A 17,436-nucleotide genomic window follows, 5' to 3' on the forward strand; every position below is an offset into this window, starting at 1 on the left:
TTGGTTCCCATCAACATGTTCACACTGACGAGAGACCATTCAACTGCTCCAACTGTGGAAAGGGATTCACTCAGTTATCCCATCTGCAGACACACTAGTGAGTTCACACTGATGAGGCCTTTTAAATGCCCGGACTGCGGGAAGTGCTTGAAATGTTCCAGGCAACTGATGCCTTATTAACATGTTCAGACTGACGAAAGACCGTTGAGGTGCTCTCATAATGGGTCTGACTCCAGGCAATCCTCTGACCTCACTGTACACCAGTGAATTTACACTGGGGAGAGGCTGTTCTCACGCTCCGAGTGTGGCAAGTCATTTGGTTGTTCATCCACACTGCAGAGATAACAACCAGTTCACAAGTATAAAGACAAAATACTGCAGATGCTGCAAATCTGAAATAAAACAAAATGTAGAAAGACTCGGCAGGTCTGGCAGCATTTGTGAACAGAAAAACAAAGTTTACGTTTTGAGTCCACATAGACTCTGAAACATTAACTCAAGTTAACAAGTAACTACAGTCATTGGATTTTGCTGTTAATCACATTTGGGACTGAACCATGTTCTATGGGGTCTGTTTCTGCTGATGTTAATAAACTCTAACCCAGTTATAGGGGTTAAAATTCTGGATAAAAGTCAAATAAACTAGCTCTGTGTCGAACACACAGTGTGTCGAGTCTTTTTCATTTCTCTACAGAAGTTAGTTCCTTTTGAAGTGCTCTCTCTCTCCCCTGCCTGTTCTGTTCTCACCTCCAACAGCAAGTGTGAGTAGCTCATGGAGCTGCTTTGTCACTAAGATTGAGTCAATCCGATCAGTTGCCTCTGCTGCTTCCCTTCCTCCCACTAGTTCACCGGGTCAACTGTCTCTGAAGATCCCCCATGTCCGAGCTCTGAACTCAGATCTTTCTCCAGGTTCCTATTTCCCTTTACAGCCTCTCAGTGCTCACCTTGTCCATGAGACTCGCCTTCTGCTCCAGTGACCCTATTCTCACTGAACTGCTGACCATTCACCTTCTCCATGTCGGCTGATATTATTCATGTTTTTTTCTCTCTCTCTTCTGGTACTGTCCCTCTCACCTTTAAATCCACCGTCATCATCCATCCTAAACTAAATCTATCCTTGGCCCCTCCTATTTATCATCTACATGCTACCACTAGGTGACATCATCCAAAAGCACCTTGTTAGTTTTCACATGTACACTGACAACACCCAGCTCTCCCTCACCACCATCCCTCTCCATTCCTCCACTGTTACTAAATTATCAAACTGCTTATCCAACATTCCATACAGGATGAGCAGAAATTTGCTCCTTTTAAGAATTGCGAAGATCAAAGCGATTGGCTTCAGTCACCACTACAAATTCCGTTCCCTAACTCCCGAGTCTATCCCTATGAGGTAACATTGGGATATGTTGTCCTATGTTTGTCAAGCCAGGAATCTTTGTTCCTAAGCGAGAGAGAGAGGGGGAGGAAGAGCCATTCCTACAATGTTCAATACATTTTTGAAGATTTTATAAGGTTATTAGACAGTGATTTCTTAGAGATCTCCCCACCTTGAGAAGGGAATATCCTTATTGATTTCTCATAACTGATTTCTGACTAACCTCACTATTTCTAAGCTACGAGCTTGTTTTCCTAATTTCTTTCTGACAAACCGTGGATAACATACTAAAGCTACTAGAATGATCAGAATCAGCAACACAAACTCTTGAGCTGCCACCAAGAGTAAATGTGAAAACTTTATCCACTAAATGTGATAACTATCGACTGAGATTCATCCTCCGCACCTGCAGATCATCTCACACAATTTTAAATTATTGACATGTGGTAAATACATCTGGTTCAAACAGAAGTTCATGCATGGACTTTAAACATTCTCTAGCTCACTATTCACCTTCATCCACCTTGTGGATATTTTCTAAATCTAGATTCTGTTTCCCTCTTCACTTTAATTTTACTCCCTCTGATAGGTACTGGTGTGTTTAATTCTATCCTGATTGTTTGAAAGCCAGTTTCGCTAAGGTGTGTGTGTCAATATCTTGATGATTTAAAATGTTGTCTCATTCAATTTTCCACAATAGTCACTTCATGTTGTTCTGTTGTCAAGTAGCTGAGTATGCCTGGGACCTGTTCTTCAGTGCAGGGTCACCATGCATTTCCACATGGCGACCTGGGAGGGATGGATCCGGCGGCTGGGTTAGACAGAGAATGTGGGGATGGCAGATTCAGCAGCGGAATTCAAAAGGGAATTGGACCAAATACTGCAACATGTCCAGGGAAAAGGTAGGGGAGAGGGGCCAGGTGAGTTAATTCCAGAAGAGTAAGAGGTCTCCCTTTTCAGACGCAGATGAAGTTTTTTTTTTTGTTTTTCAGAGGGTCGTTAGTCTGAGGAATTTCCTCCAGAAAGCAGTGGAGGCTGGGTCATTGAATTTATTCAAGGCTGATTTGGACAGATTTCTGGTAGAGAAGGGAGTCAAGGGTTATGGGGGGCGGTGAGGGTGGGGGTGGGGACGGACAGACAGACAGAAAAGTGGAGTTGAGACCACAACCAGATCAGCCTTGATCTTATTGAATGGTTGAGCAGGGTCAAAGGGCTGAATGGCCTCTGTTCCTCTGACCCGGCTGAATGGTCTCTATATGTTGTTTTTGGCTCTGATTTTATGGTACAGTGAGGGGCTCGAAAGACAAAATGGTGTATTCCTGTTGCTATTTGTTACATTCTAATTCAGTACCGTTACCAATCAAGGCGATGGTTACTATCATATTGCCAGCAGTAGCGTATGCGAGTGGTCTCAGGCATTGGATTTAAGCACCAGTTCCTATTAAGTCATGGATTTTAATCCCACCATTGCCAAAGTTTCAGTTGGTTTGTCTTTCAGACCTTTCATCAAATCCCTTAGAATAGGCTCGGGGTATTTGACATATGACGTGGTTCGTCTTGGTAGGTAGAACAAGGGAGGCTGTAGGAATTGCAGGGTGACTGGGAATAGGTGGGGCTGAATGTTCTCATTCTCTGCTGTAACCATTCCAGGATTTTACATGAACAACAATGACGCTGGTATAAGGCCTGCAGCCGTGTCTGAGTGGTTAAAGGGATGGATTTGAAGTCCATTGGGGCCTCCCCACGTGGGTTAGAGTCCTGCTGACTGGACTTCTCGCTGTTCCTTCGTTTTGCTGCCTCCAGAATGACCTATTGGTTAAATGGAACCTTCCAAACGTTCCCGTATGGTTTTCCTGCTTCACTTCCGTGTTGCTTCATTTCTGTTGACCCAGAAGCATTCACGGAATTTGCAGTCAGAAATGATACAAAACTGAACTAATTTGTGCCATACTTGCGTTCTGAGAGTTTTTTTCTCTCCTTAGAGATAAAACCTTGCCCACTATTACTCACGCTGCATGTGTCTGTGTGTCTCAATGTGGTTCAGTTCACCGAGGAGTGAACACATTTTTTACCGTCACAAACCTTATTCACTTTCGTATTATATCTTCATGGTAAATGGTACAGAAAATAACAACAGGTTGAAAAGTTGCAAGAGGAGATTGACCCTTTGTGTTTATTTGAGTGGAGACTGCTTATTGACTCAGTGCCTGTATGTTACACAGCGGAGGATGATTGAAATTTTCACTGAGCAACATTTTAATAGACAATGGATTCATTCGTTGTGATGGTGTGTTCCAGTTCTATATATGCAATTTGACAGTCAATTTCTATTCGTTGCTTTGAACCCAATCTTTGTAATAGGTTGGATGTTATGCACATGTTTCTTTCAGTTTCTCGCGTTATTTGAAATGAATATTCATAAATCTATTTAGTCATAGGGTCATAAAGGTCTACAGCACAGAAAGAGGAACTTCAGCCCATCGAATCTGCACCGTCAAACAAGTACCTAACTGTTCTAATCCCATTTTCCAGCACTAGGCCCATAGCCTTCTATGCCATGGCATCGCAAGTGCACATTCAAATACTTTTTGAATGTTATGAGGGTTTCTGCCTCTACCACCCTTTCAGGCAGTGAGTTCCAGATTTCCACTAACCTCTGGGTGAAATAATTCTTACTTACATCCCCTCTAAACCTCCTTCCCCTTTTCTTAAATCTAGGCCCCCTTGTTATTGATCCCTCCACCTAGGGGAAATGTTCCTTCCTGTCTACTCTATCTATGCCCCTCATAATTTTATACACCTCAATCATGTCCCCGCTCAATCTCCTCTGCTCCAAGGAAAATAACCCCTGCCTATCTAATCTCTCCTCATAATTAAAACTCTCCAGCCCAGGCAACATCTTGGTAAATCTCCTCTGCACTCTCTCCAGTGCAATCACACCCTTCCTATGATGCGGATTCCAGAACTGCACGCAATATTTGGAGACACACAATAGTTGTGTGAGAATTTACCGAATAACAGCAGCGCTGGCAAAGTTTGGACAACATTTCCTTGTAGCCAAAGGACACAAAGCAGAATTATGTCGGTAATATGAGTAGAAGCAGGAAGAGAGGGAGTCTACTTGACCCTAGGATTTCTTAAACCATTAAACCTTCAGTTGGAAACTAACTCTCTAGTGGTTCAGCCTCGGTGCTTTCACCGCCTGGGTTCAATTCTGTCTTGATGTTGTGCAAAATGTCATAACTAGCAGCCAATTTATGGTTTGAAAAAGTGTCAAATTAGACTCGAAACCTTCACTCTGTTTCTCCCTTCATATTTGTTGTCAGACCCGCTGAGAACTTCCAATAATACATTCTGTTTTTATTATAGCATGAATTACTGTCTTTATTATAGATATGATCACAAGAAATAGGAGCAGGAGTAGATCACACGGCCCATCGAGCTTGTCCCATCATTCAATTCGATCATGGCTGATCTTGGGCTTCAACTCCATTATCCTGCCCGTTCCCCATATCCCTTAGTCCCCTGAGAGACCAAACATCTATCCATCCCGGCCTTAAATGTATTCAATGATGGAACATCCACAACCCTCTGGGTAGAGAATTCAAAGATTCACAACCCTTTGGATGAAGTAATTTCTCCTCATCTCAGCCCGAAATTATCGACCCTTTACCCTGAGACTGTGCCCCAGTGTTTTAGACTCCCTGACCAGCGGAAACAATCCCTGTGTCTACCCTGTCAAGACCTCTCAGAATTTTACAGGTTTCAATCAGATTAGTTTTCATTCTTCTAAACTCCAGAGAATAAAATCCTTTCATTTTAGGACAACCAGCACATTCCAGAGATCAATTTAGTGAACCTTCCCTGCACCGTCCCCAATGCAAGTCTATTATTTTATAAATGTGGAGATGAAAACAGCACACGGGATTCCAGATGCCGTCTCACCGAAACCCTGTAGCAAGACTTCTTTATTCTTGCTCTCCAATCCCCTTGCAATAAAGGCCAACATGCTGATCCTGCATGCTAACTTTCTACTTTGCTTGTACAAGCACAGCCAAGTTTCTTTGAACATCAGCACTTACAGATTTCTCACATTTTAAAAGCATTCTGTTGTTCTCATTTTTATAACCAAGTGAACATAATCGCACCTGCCGACTTTATATTGCATCTGCCATCTTGTTGCCCACTGACATGACCTTCCGATACAGGTTTTGTTGAAGAGCCATACAGACTCGAAACATTAACTATATTCCTCTCCGCAGATGCTGTCGGACCTGCTGAGTTTTTCCAGGTGTTTTTTGATTTTGGATTTACAGTGCTCTGCTCAAAAGTTACCTTGTTACCAAGTTTCATAAAAATTAATCGCAGGCCCCAGTGAGAATTGAACTCACGACCCCTGGTTTACAAGACCAGTGCTCTAAACCACTGAGCTATGGAGCCAACTGTACTATACCACTCACAGTAAGTCTCCTAGTTGAACGAGGAACAGGACAACATTCTGCATGAATGATATTTGATAGACCTGGAAATGCCTGAAAGGGAGAACAGGAAGTTAAAGATGCGACATGAAAACGGCAGAATTTGAAGTGTTCAGTTGCTTTCAGTGATGAATGTCTGCCACGGTGATGTGAGAGATTTTACTGCCGACTGTTTACACTGACACAAATATCACTCCTGACCAACCAATCACAACTGCTCTTTGAAAGCAGCGCGCCAGGCCGAATGGCCTCTTTCTTTGCTGTAACTGTCTATAATTTTACGTTTCCCAGCATAATTACCCAGTCATTCCGACATTTTATTACACGCTTGGGGGAATGTACTTTCTTACATCCTCGCTTTTGAAGTCAAGACACTGAGCAAACTCAACGCTTTTCTTAAATTCCTGAGCAGGATTTGGAACCAGACCAGTTGAACGACACGATATTGGTGCCAATCCTTCACTGCAGCTACCCCTTAAAAACACCTCCGGTGAAAGTGTCTGAACAATGGCAAATGTGGCCCAGATAAAGCACGTTGCAAGAGTTCTAGACAGCTTTACTCGTGATTTAGAGGTAAGGATTCGGCCCTTTCACCGCCGTGGCCCGGACTCGATTCCCGGCCAGGCAATGAAGGTTTATTGATCTGGTACAAACTGTTAAAACAGGACTGATTTACTTATTGATTGAAAACGGAAACGCACAAGAGCTCCGCCCGAATCAGTGGAGTGAGAGTTGAAGTTTTACATCAGAGCTGCAAATGTCACACGTGGAACAGCTTCGAGAAGAAATACAGTTCCTAATGTCCGAGGGGTATCAGTTTGGACTGTTTGTATTTACAAATTCATTCTCTCGATGTGTCCATTGCCTTAACCACTCGACCACAGGGACTCGGTGTCTGTTTAAATGTTGCTCAGTGAAAATTTCAATCGCCCTCCGCTTTGTAACATACGGACACTTAGTAACTGAACAGTCTCCACTCAGAAATACAGAAAGAAAATTCCTCCTGAACCTTTTAAGCCGGTTTTTATTTTCTCTGTACGATTTTAATATGAAGCCACACAAGTAAGGTGAATAAAGTGGGGATTGCTAAAAACGAGGAACTGAACCACATTGACACACACAGCGGGACACTCACAGACAAATACATCGACAGTGACAGAGGGCTAAGGAGCGACAAACATCCAGAAAGATAGGATGTCACCAAACTCGCTCAGTTTTACTCCATTTCCGTCTGCAGATTTCGCAAATCCTTGCAGATGAATGGAAATAAGAAAGCGCGGAAGTTTTTGTTTGATTCTATTTATCCGATAACTAATTCTGTTGGTCAACATCGGGAATAATAAGAACCGCAGTCAGCAAACCAACATTGGGGAAACCCCGATGGATGTCAGAACCATCGCCCTCAACACTCGTCCGCTACTAACAGCACTTCCTTCGGGAAAACATGTCCATATCATATCAGAGCATTCAGGAGATGGCGTATTGGCCTTGTCACTGGGCTAGAAACCCAGAGATAAAAGCAAAATACTGTGGATGCGGGAAATCTGAGTTAAAAAAGAAAATTCTTGAAAAATTCAGCATGTCTGGCAATATTTCTGGAGAGAGAAAAAGAATTAATGTTTCAATTCCGTGTGACTCTTCTTTGGAGTTCTTTGAAAGCAGCACACAGGGCTGAATGGCCTCTTCCTTTGCTGTAACTTTCTATAATTTGATATTTCCCAACACCACTTCTTTCACACTCATTCTGCCATTTTATAATCCACTTTTGCGAGTGGGTTCAAAGCTCAACTACGTGCACAAGACTGGAAGGAGCCTGCGACTCTGGATAATCGGCACTCTGCACATTCCTGTCATCAGTGTCTGGGAGAATCAGGAAGATGAGTTCCCAGATTATCTTTACCATGTCATCTGCAAACCCCTTCTTTCTAAAATCCTTGGGTCCCACAATCTCTGTCCCTGCTTTCCAAGGAAAGCTTGGGTTCATGAACTGACTGTGTCTGCATCAAACAGCTAATTGACCTGGGAGCTGGACGGGCAGAGGGAGCTGGAGGCGAGGCAGGGGCAGAAGCAGAAACAGATGCGACATGAAAGTGTTTAGAAGTGTGTCAGTTACTTTCAGTGATGAATGTCTGCCATGTGTTCCCTTGTCAGTTTCACAACAGCCGCAGTGATCAGGTTGGTGGGTTTAGGGAATTGACAGTTACACATGAGCAGCTTGTGGGGAAATTTCACCTCACTGTCAATTTCATGTCCCAGCTCACAGAAACCGTTGTTGTAATTGACTGAAGAATTCATTGCATTTAAAATGGAAACATGGATAAAAGCAGCGTCAATAAATGAAACGGAAACGAAAATTTGCCAGTTAACCTGGTGGTCTAGTGGTCAGGATTCGGCGCTTTCACCGCCGCGGCCCGGGTTCGATTCCCGGTCAGGAAATGCAATTTTATTGATCTTGTGGAATTGTCAAAATGAGTATTAATTACTTATTGATTGAAAACATTTAGCAGCTCCACCAGAATCAATTTAAGTTTAGCCTCAGAGCTGGAAATATCACACTTAGAACAGGCCGGGAACAAAGATAGAAGCGGAGTGAAAGAAGGACAAAAGAAGGGCTGTTTGCAAAGCACTGGCCACAGGGATGGTGGTGCCAGGCAAAATATGGGTGGGAGAAGGGAAAATTCTGGTGCCTACTGTTTGCATTGACAAAAATATCACTCCTGATGGATCAACCAATCACAAGACTAATTGAACGACACATTATTGGTGCCAATCCTTCAGTGGAGCTCACCGCGACCAAAGAGCACTGTTACCATCAGCCTGTTATGTAACTTCTTGCAGTATATCTGCTGAACAATATAAGCTTATCACAGCTCTGCTTTCTTCACAATGAAATCCAGTGCGAAAATACGAGAAATTTCAAAGCTGAACAACGTAGACAAGACTGGAAGGAGAGTGTGACTGTGGATAATCGGCACTGTGCACATTCCTGTAATCAGTACCTGGGAGAATCAGGAAGATCCTGGTGTCTCTTTAGCCTGTTATCTGTAAACCGATCAAGTTGTGTATTACGTTCGCACTAACTAACTGTGTATGGTCAAACAGCTCCTGGAAGGGCGGAGAGAGCTGGAGGTGAGATAGAAAGAGATGTGACATGGAAGTGTTTTGAATGAGTGGTGAAAATCCGTCTTGTGCCAGTTTCAAAGGAACAGAGGTTGGTGGTTATTTGTTTGAAAGAAGCTGCACTCAACGTGCGGCGAGCTCACGACCCTGAGATTTAGAGCCTTTGATCTACCAGTTGAACTAGCCGGACACACATAACATATGTATCTCATATCCCAACATACATGGAGACAACTGTTGATTTCCACCTGGAGCCTCAGCTTGTTCTGAATTTCAAAGTGTAGAATGTAATCGAACTACACAAGCCCCAAGGTTGCAATACATTCCTCTCAATCATCAATAACATCATTCATATCTTCCACTTCTTAGCTGCACCTCCTTCCAAACATTGCAAACTCCTCTTGCATCTTTCATCCTGATATTTTTCTCTGTAACATTTTCATCTGAAGCTGCACAACTAATGTGAATACAGTTTGTGATGGTAAAAATGTGTTCACCTCCTCGGGAACTGAACCACATTGACACACACAGAGGAACACGCACGGGGATAAACACCGAGACTGACAGAGGGCAAGGGTTTGTCTCTAAGGAGAGACAAACTGCCAGAAAGCAAGCATGACACCAAGTTTTGCTCCATTTCCACTGCAATGAACAGAAATAGGAAAACGTCCACTTGTTTTGATGGATTTTATTCAATATAACCGATAATTAACTTTGTAGTCACAGAATAAAACCAGGAATAATGAGAAGCAGGAAACTCCAATGGATTTGGACTCCATCGCCTAACCACCCGGCTACGATGACTGCCCCTCTGCAGAGGGTAATTTTGTTGGTATAAAGTTGTAGGCGGCCATAGCAGAGAAGGAGGACATTCGGCCCATCGTGTCCGTGCAATCTCACGGAAGAGGAATTCAGCAATCCCGCCTTTTCTCCGCAGCCATTTATATTTTTATTGTCTCTCCTCAGTGTTACTGTTAAAGTGAAACACGGTACACACCTGCTTTAACTGTGAGCTGGCACCTTTTCGACCAATAGGGCAATTTTAACAGCACTGGGATTTGAAACCACGCCTCAATAAAAATGAGACCTTAAACCATTAACAACCACAACAGCTGCGCTACCAAGCTCACGATGCTATTCCACATCGCCTTGACTGGGTCTGGACTCCATCACCTGAACCACTCGGCCACGATGACTGGTCCTATGGAGGGTTTAGTGTTGTTGGTATAAAATTATAGATGGTTACAACAAGGGAGGAGGAAATTCGGCCCAGTCTGTCCATGCCAGCATATGGAAGAGGAATTTAGCTAATTCGACAACCCCACATTTTCCCCACAGCCATTTATATTTTTATTGTGTCTCCTCGTTCTTCCTGTTAAAGTGAAACACCGCACACACCTGCTCTAACTGCGAGCTGGCACCTTTTCGACCAACAGCACAATTTTAGCAGAAGTGGGACCAGAAACCACGCCTCAATAAAGAGTGAAACCTTAAACCAGCACCTACAACATCTCAGCTGAATTACCGAGCTCAGGATGCTACTGCCCATTGTTACTGAAACAGAACAGAATCAAAGCATTAACAATACGTCATAAGGCCCCATAAGCCTCCTCCGTCACTTAATAAGATCATGGCGGATCCCCAACCTCAACACCAATTTCTCACCCGATCCCGATCGCCCTTCATTCCCTTAGAGTCCAAAAATCAGGAGAATTTTTGGATGCTTTTTCTTCCATTGATCCGAGAGTTCTATGGACACCTGGTTGAAATCAACAATAATAAGAAGCACTGTTGGTAAGATTTGAACTTTCCTCGGGAAACCCCAGTGGATTTTAAAAGCATCGTTTTCACCACTCAATGAAGAGTGACACCTTCAACCACCTAGAGCGAATCTACCGAACTCAAGCTATTAGTGCCCATCACCTTGGCTGGTATTGCTACTCAAATAGAACAGGAGCAAAGAATCAGGAATACTTCATAAGGCCCCATAAGCCTCCTCCGTCACTTAACAAGATCATGGCGGATCCCCAACCTCAACACCAATTTCTCACCCAATCCCGATCGCCCTTCATTCCCTTAGAGTCCAAAAATCAGGAGAATTTTTAGATATTTTTTCTTCCATTGATCCGGGAGTTCTGTGGACACCTGGTTGAAATCAGCAATAATAAGAAGAACATTCGGTAAGGTTTGAATTTACCTGCGGAGACTCCAAAGGAAATTAGAACCATCCATTTAACCACTCGGCAATGGTGATTGACCAAAAAGCCAATGCTTTTCATTCATTCATCAATTACATCATTCACAGTTTCCGCTTCTCAGCTGCACCTCCTTCCAAACATTGTGATCCATTTTCCTCAGGATTTGTTTCTGGATTTAATGTTTAGCTGCTTTGTGACCTCATTTTGAAATCAGGATCGCTTCAATATCCAACACAATTTGAATTACAAACCTGACGGACAAACAATGGAAAAACGTCACTCAGTAACACAAATCCCATGGTGCACATTTTCAGATTCACAACAGTTAACTTATCAATAAAATGAAGGAATTTTACAATGAAAACATTTAGAAAGTTTGTGTGACTTTTATTTGTGACTCACTAACTCGGGTATTCTGTAAATGCTGCTCGGAGGTTTAGTGACCGGGATATAATCTACCTATGTTTTCCTGAGCCTGTGCTCGGCGTTTTGGGAAGTTTGGCCCGGGTTGGAGTATCTTGCGTTCCAGGGATGGGCAGTAACCCGCTGATGGAAGCTGCAGTCGCCGCTTTCTGCTGGCAGCGGGTGATTGGAGAGTGCAGGGCCGGAATATTGCTGCTTTTCTGCTTTTCCCTGTCTTACTCATTGTGGAGCTGAGGAAGAGAGAATCATTGATGGTTTTGTTTCAATCCAATGTAATAAATTTCATAAAATTCCAATGTGCTAGATATCGGTACATGGTATGTCTAATTGTTTTCTCATTATATTTGAAATTAATATTCGAAAAAAGGCACTTACCTGGGAGCTCACTTAATAACAGTGGAACTGGCAACATTTTGGGGGTCTTTCGTTTCAGCGCAAGTAGCCAATGACAGCCCGGAACTGTGTGATAATGCCAATGGTCAGAAAACAGTAAAAGCTTCGCCTCTGAGTGGTCTCGATCCACCAACCTTTCGGTTAACATCCGAACGCGCTGACCAATTGCGCCACAGAGACTGATGAAAACGTTACCCAGGGTATCAGTGAGTTAAATCTTCAGATTGCTGCTACTGGAATGACAATTGTCTCTATCATTTTTACTCTTCCAAAATAAAGAGTGGGGCATTCATTGTGGATACATGGAAACAGTCTGATCCAACCCACTGCAGATACATCCATGTCACCAGGAACCAGCTCCCCTACAACTGGTGCCATCTCCCTTCGATCCTTTGCATGTCTTAACTGTTACCAAATATTCTCATTGTCCCGAAGCCGAAATTAGGTTTGAATTCCTGATGTGCAGTAACGAGAACGCTGTCAATGTCTCAGATCAGTTCATTTCACTGATAACATCAGAGTCAATATTCCAGCGTCTTAAAGAAGGGAAAGGTGCCTTGACTGTCTCTGGCCAGTCAGACAGTTCACCCTTCATTCTCCTCTAATTCCGGTTCCCAAAGAGTTTCTAAAGATTCACAAAGCTGGAGACTGGGTTTTCTGTTTTGGTTCCTTCTCCATTTTCCCACCTGCCAACTAACAATATTTTGCAAAATCTCATCTCAATTGCCTTGCATCGTGTCCAGGAATGAGGAAATTCAGTTTTGTGGAGAGATTATAGAGACCGGGATTGTTCTCTTCAGAGCAAAGAAGTTTAAGTGGAGATTTCATGGAGCTGTTCGAAATAATGTGGGTGGGGGCAGTGGGGACGGGCGGCTGGATGTTGCAGAGAGGGAGATACAGTTTCCACTGACGGGGTCAGTAACCAGAGGATTGGGATTTAAAGATAGTTAAGGAAAGACAGACTTGCATTTATACAGCGCTTTTCCTGACCAACGGATGTCTGAAACCACTTTCAAGCCAATTAAGCACTTTTTGAAATAAAAACAGAAAATACTGGAGAAACTCAGCAGGTTTTGCTTTCCACAGACACTCTCAGACCTGCTGAGTTCTACCTGCGTTTTATGTTTTTATTTCAGATTTCCAGTATTTTGGTTTTATTGAAGTACTTTCTGAAGGAGAGTCATTGTTTTCATGCAGGGAGTACGGCAGCCAATCGCTGCTCAACAAACACCCAAAGCCAGGGACTTGACAATGCGCAGATCTTATAATCTTGATCGAAAGATAAACAGTGACCAGGACACATGACCACATCCTGCTGTCTTTAACAAACTTCAATCTGCAAGTTTTGATGATGGTTCTGGCCAGTTTCGAACGAGGCAATTCTTCACATATTAGATAAACATGATAACCACTGCCCTGCAGAAACAGGGGACAGGAGAAAAGCTCAATGGGTCTCAGTAAAATGTTAAGCGGTGTCATCATGCGGCAACACATTGAGTCTTTATTTTGAAGACATGGAATTCAGCTGCTCTCTTTGGGGATGCTGGAGACAGACTGATCCAATAATGTCATCATCAAAAGGCACAACTGTACAAGAGGCCCATAGTATCGATGTCAGTTTTCCACAAAGAGCTTTCGAGTTAATCTCAATTTATTTGTCTCTTTCCATAACCCTGAATTTTTTTCCCTTTCAAGTCATTGTCCAATTCCCTTTTGAAAACTCTGAGTTAAGAGAAACAATATTGAAAGAGGCGCAGGAGCTGCTGCCGTGTCCTTGCTCAGTGTGTGAAAATTAACAAAGATTCCCTGACTCATTGAGATGAAGGGTTGGACTCTGAATTCTTTTACAATTATTCAAATTTTAAAAATAGTTGACTTCAGATCGAATTTTCTGAAAACAAATGTCTATTCTGACCAATCATCTCCTCATTTTCCTCAGTCGATACCTTTTACCAACATTTCATTGAGAAAACACACACAGTCACCACAGGGAATAAAACACATAATCTGAAACATTGAAATAGTGAAACATTGAAATAATGAAGTTAATAGTGGAGATAATTTCTGTATGTTACAAAGTGCAGGATGATCTGATTAACTGGCGGATCTGGTTCGAGTTTCCCAATGACCTATTTCTGCTCCTTTGCTTCTGTTCTACTTCGATGATAATATCAGTGAAGGGAATTAGGAGCAGCACTAGGTCACGTGGTAGTGTGGCCGAGCGGTCTAAGGCGCTGGATTAAGGTTCCAGTCTCTACGCAGGCGCGGGTTCGAATCCCACCACTGCCAAGGGTCAGGTACTGTATCGTTTGGGATCTACAGCAGCCCCATTCAAACCAACAGGTCGACAGACACCAGCGGAGTGTGCGGTGTTTTATTTTGATGGGAAGAACGAGGAGAGGCGATATAAATATGAATTTCTGTGGGGAAAAGGCGGGGTGCGGAATTACAGTATTTGACTTGCTCTTCCAGAGAGTCGACATGCTGAATGACCGTCAGATGTAGCCGTCTATGATTTTATACAAACATCATTAATACAAATCTAGGGCTTGGATTCGTGACTGAGTGTTTAAGGCGGCATGTTTTGAATGCATTGGGATCTCCACAGGTAGGCTGGAATCCTGCCAATTACGCTTCTTATCATTCCTGAATTTTACAGTGTATCTGCACAATTAATTGTCCGAATAAGTTGAATAAAACCATCTAAAACCTCCAGCGATCTCGAATGTCTATTCGCCTGCAAACATTCACAAAAATTGCAGCGAGAAATGGAACAAAAACGGAACCAGGTTGGTGTCAGGCTTGATTTCTGGGTGTTTGTCTCTCCTTAGAGACAATCCCTTGCCCTTTGTCACTCTCGGTGTATATGTCTGTGTTTGTTCCTCTGTGTGTGTCAATGTGGTTCAGTTCCCCAAGGGCATGAACATATTTTTCCCATCAGAAACTTTATTCACATTGGTTGTGCAGTTTCATATCAAAATGTCACAGAGAAAAATATCAAGATGGAAGGTGCAGGGGGAGTTTGCAATGTTTGGAAGGAGGTGCAGCTAAAAAGTGGAAGCTTCAGCGAGAAGCTTTCTTCTCATTTAACACGAGATATGGAACCAGATCTGGGAGGTATTTGTGTTGGTGGAAACAGTAAAGCCTCCCTTATTTCCGCTATATTTTGCCTTGCACAAACATCTCTCTGGTTAGGGCTTTGCAACCTATCACAGACCTTCTCTCATTCCCTATCTTCACCTCTATATTTGTTCTCGACCTGTTGCACGGGTGACATTTCCAGCTCTGAGGCAGAACTCCAGCTCTCACTCCACTGATTCTGGCAGAGATGAGCGTCTTCTGTTTTTCATCAAGAAACAACCCAGACTCATTTTAACAGTTTGCACGAGGTCAGTAAATCTCCATTCCCTGACTGGGAATTAAACCCGGACCACAGCAGTGAATGTTCTGAATCCTGACCACCAGAACACCAAGAAAGCTGCCCACAAGCCTCACCACGTGGCTTATCTATGCTACCTGGGCCTTTAATTTTTGTTTCAGACCTCTTTCACCAGAGACATGTTTCATAAGAACAGAAGAGCATTAATAATAGGAGCAGGAGTCGGCCATTCGGACATTCGGCCCCTCAAGCCTGCCCTGCTGTTCAATATTATCATGGCTACTGTGCCCCAGGCCTCAACTCCTCTTTCCTGCCAGCTCCTCATAGCCCTCAATCCCCGATATTTCAAAAATCTATCTACCTCCTCTTTAAATACTCTCAGTGAACTACCCTCCACAACTCTCTTGGGTAAAGAATTCCAAACATTCACTATCCTCTGGGAGAAGAAATTCCTTCGCATCTCAGTTTTAAATGAGTGCCCCTGATTCTGTAACTATGTCCCCTAGTTGTAGGTTCCCCCATTAGTGGAAACATCTTCTCAACATCTACCCTGTCAACCTCCTCAGAATCTTGCACGTTTCAATAAGATCACCCCTCAGTCTTCTAAACTCTAATGAATAAAGGCTTCACCTGCTTCACAGTTCTTGATTAGTCAACCTCTTCATCCCAGGAATCAGCCTAGTGAATCTCTTTTGAACTGCCTGCAATGCCGATATATGCTTCCTTAAATTTGGGACCAAAACTGTACACAAGACTCCAGGTGCGGCCTCACCAACACCCTGTACAGCTGTAACAAGATTTCCCGACTTTTAAACTCCAACCACGAGCAAAACAGGCCAAAATTACTTGCTGCACCTGCATGTCATTTTTGTCTTTCATGCATAGGAACACCCAAATCCCTCTGTGCTGCACTTTTTTGGAGTCTCCCTCCATTAAAATAATATTCTGCCTTTTGATTCTTCCTAACAATGTGTATGATCTCAAACTTCCCTACATTAAACTCCATCTGCCAACTTTCGCCCACTCACTCAACCTATCTATATCCCTTTGAAGATTCCTCAGGTCCTCATCACAACTTGACCTCCCACCTATTTTGTATCGTCAGAAAATTTGGATACATTACACTCCGTCCCCTCCTCCGTGTCATTAATATAGATAGTAAATAATTGAGTCCCTGGGACTGATCCTTGTGGCACTCCACTACTTGCGGCTTTCCAATCTGAAAATTCCCGGCCCTCTGCCTTCTATGTGTTAAATTGGGCTCTTTACATTGCAGGGTTTGTGTAGGGTAATAGGGATCACGGTCTCTCACACACGGAAAGTTTCCCGCTACATTGCAGGGTTTGTGTAGGGTAATAGGGATCACGGTCTCTCACACACGGAAAGTTTCCCCGCTATATTGCAGGGTTTGTGTAGGGTAATAGGGATCACGGTCTCTCACACACGGAAAGTTTCCCCGCTACATTGCAGGGTTTGTGTAGGGTAATAGGGATCACGGTCTCTCACACACGGAAAGTTTCCCCGCTATATTGCAGGGTTTGTGTAGGGTAATAGGGATCACGGTCTCTCACACACGGAAAGTTTCCCAGCTCGAAAAGGGGTAGAAGCATTAACAGAATTGAGTGTGAGGAAAGGTTGCATCTTTCCCGTTTGTTGTTAAACAGTAACCGGATGCATCTTCTCAAAACCACGTGACATTTATACTTCTCCAGGTTTCGAATTATATTCTGAAAAATGCATGGCTTGGAAGAAAGAGAGAAAGATGGGGACGGATTTGCTGTAAGGCCGTTCGTACATGTGTGAGGTGTTGAATGAGCTGCTGATGTGCTGTGTCATCTGATGATTCTAATTTTAGATCAATTTCTCTGCCGCATGGCTAAGATTTTCAGCCAAATTGTACTTCCACAAAACAAGGTTCTGAAGTGCAATAAGACAGCCCAGTTTGACATTCTATGTCGTTCTGCAAGGAGCTGCGTGTTGTTTTTGTAGTCTAGTGGTTATCAAATTTGCTTTACACGCCGAAAGTTTCCTGAATCGAAACTCATTGAAGAACAGTAGAACTGGAAA

At 43.2% G+C, this 17,436-nt stretch overlaps 3 non-coding genes across 3 annotated transcripts; 2 read left to right on the forward strand and 1 right to left on the reverse strand.

Moving 5' to 3' along the window:
• Positions 1 to 5,744: 5,744 nt before the first annotated feature.
• On the reverse strand, positions 5,745 to 5,818 carry trnat-ugu (transfer RNA threonine (anticodon UGU)). Its single transcript has one exon. It is a non-coding gene; the product is annotated as a tRNA-Thr (tRNA).
• Positions 5,819 to 8,220: 2,402 nt separating this feature from the next.
• Positions 8,221 to 8,294, forward strand: trnae-uuc (transfer RNA glutamic acid (anticodon UUC)). The gene has a single exon. It is a non-coding gene; the product is annotated as a tRNA-Glu (tRNA).
• A 5,903-nt stretch (positions 8,295 to 14,197) lies between these two features.
• trnal-aag (transfer RNA leucine (anticodon AAG)) lies at positions 14,198 to 14,279 on the forward strand. Its single transcript has one exon. It is a non-coding gene; the product is annotated as a tRNA-Leu (tRNA).
• Positions 14,280 to 17,436: the final 3,157 nt, after the last annotated feature.

Source organism: Cetorhinus maximus, chromosome 23, assembly GCF_964194155.1.
Source record: "Cetorhinus maximus chromosome 23, sCetMax3.hap1.1, whole genome shotgun sequence".
Classification (NCBI taxonomy): domain Eukaryota; kingdom Metazoa; phylum Chordata; class Chondrichthyes; order Lamniformes; family Cetorhinidae; genus Cetorhinus; species Cetorhinus maximus.